The sequence below is a fragment of the Protomyctophum bolini genome (genome assembly GCF_963924005.1).
Source record: "Protomyctophum bolini genome assembly, chromosome: 20".
In the NCBI taxonomy this organism is placed as follows: domain Eukaryota; kingdom Metazoa; phylum Chordata; class Actinopteri; order Myctophiformes; family Myctophidae; genus Protomyctophum; species Protomyctophum bolini.
The window spans coordinates 11311087-11312925 of NC_137881.1; the positions used below are offsets into that span (position 1 = coordinate 11311087).

General features: G+C 45.6%; 1 long non-coding RNA gene across 1 annotated transcript; it reads left to right on the forward strand.

Moving 5' to 3' along the window:
• The first annotated feature begins 405 nt into the window (after window positions 1–405).
• LOC308335144 lies at window positions 406–1066 on the forward strand. The gene is made up of 3 exons (XR_013965986.1): window positions 406–550; window positions 702–774; window positions 871–1066. It is a non-coding gene; the product is annotated as an uncharacterized lncRNA (long non-coding RNA).
• The last annotated feature ends 773 nt before the right edge of the window (window positions 1067–1839 follow it).

Here is a 1839-nt window from a genome sequence, read left to right on the forward strand (position 1 = left end):
CATTTTTGAGGATTTGAAAAAAATTACGAAATGACAAAAACGATGGGTTATAGCCCATGTTTTTTTAAATTTTGAAAAAAAAGTTATCCTCGTTTCTCATCATTTTGGACCATGGGCTATAGCCCATATCGTACGGCATACTATAGCGCGCCGTTTTTCATCATTTTTGAGGATTTGAAAAAAATGACGAAATGACAAAAACGATGGGTTATAGCCCATGTTTTTCGAAATTAAAAAAAAAAAAGTTAGCCTCGTTTCTCATCATTTTGGACCATGGGCTATAGCCCATATCGTACGGCATACTATAGCGCGCCGTTTTTCATCATTTTTGAGGATTTGAAAAAAATTACGAAATGACAAAAACGATGGGTTATAGCCCATGTTTTTTGAAATTTGAAAAAAAAAAGTTAGCCTCGTTTCTCATCATTTACTCATCAGTACTTGTTATTATGTTGCAGATGAGTCAAGGTTAAAGCTACCTGAAGCGGTTCTGCACAGTGCACACTGACCTTGGGACAGATGGGGAGGATTCTCCTATTAAAAGCAAAAGGTTATTATGTTTTATTTCTACACATCTATTGACGACTTGACAACATCTATGCAAAAACCTAAGCCAAGGAAGACGTAAGAATGGTATTACTTGCTGTTCATGTTTTGAGTTTATGCAACATGTTGATACTATATTTGGTTTGTCAATGCAGTCCAGCTGAACTGACTAGTCCACCAACGATTCAACATCCATTTGGTCCAGATTCCCATGGGAGCAACACCACGGTAAACTGAAGATATGCTGTTAATTTGAGTTTGCTTAAATATTAATGTAACCTGTAAAATGTCTTGACTGCTTTGCTCTGTCTCTTCATTGTCCAGGATGGGCTGGCTAATGCACCAGCCATTTCATGCTGATTGCAGAGTACACCCTGACCAGAGAAGCCATGTGTCCCACCAGAGAAGCAGTGCATCTACCCCTGGCCTGCAACAGCAGCAACAGAGAAACAGTGCATCTACCCCTGGCCTGCAACAGAGAAGCAGTGCATCTTCCCCTGGCCTGCAACAGAGAAGCAGTGCATCTTCCCCTGGCCTGCAACAGAGAAGCAGTGCATCTGCCCCTGGCCTGCAACAGAGAAGCAGTGCATCTGCCCCTGGCCTGCAACAGAGTCGCAGTGCATCTGCCCCCGGCCTGCAACAGAGAAGCAGTGCATCTACCTCTGGCCTGCAACAGAGAAGCAGTGCATCTGCCCCTGGCCTGCAACAGAGAAACAGTGCATCTACCTCTGGCCTGCAACAGAGAAACAGTGCATCTACCCCTGGCCTGCAACAGAGTCGCAGTGCATCTGCCCCTGGACTGCAACAGAGAAGCAATGCATCTACCCCTGGCCTGCAACAGAGAAGCAGTGCATCTGCCCCTGGCCTGCAACAGAGATGCAGTGCATCTGCCCCTGGCCTGCAACAGAGAAACAGTGCATCTACCCCTGGCCTGCAACAGAGAAGCAGTGCATCTGCCCCTGGCCTGCAACAGAGAAGCAGTGCATCTGCCCCTGGCCTGCACCACAGAAGCCGTACATCCCCAGGCTGCACCACCAGGCGGTCACGGTCAAGTTTGTTGTGTCCCAAGCTGGGCAATTCATTTTACAGCAGAAAATAAAAGCTCTAAAAACACAATACAGTAAGACATAGAGGCAACAACATAACTATAGTTCACCACAGAAGCAGTAGGCTACATTCCACAGCCTGCATCAGAGAATAGAGCCACTGATAAGGAAAGCATCACCCGGCCAGTCGGGCCAGATGAACACATTTTTGTAGAATCAGTTGTTTAAATACTAAAACCCTTTTTTG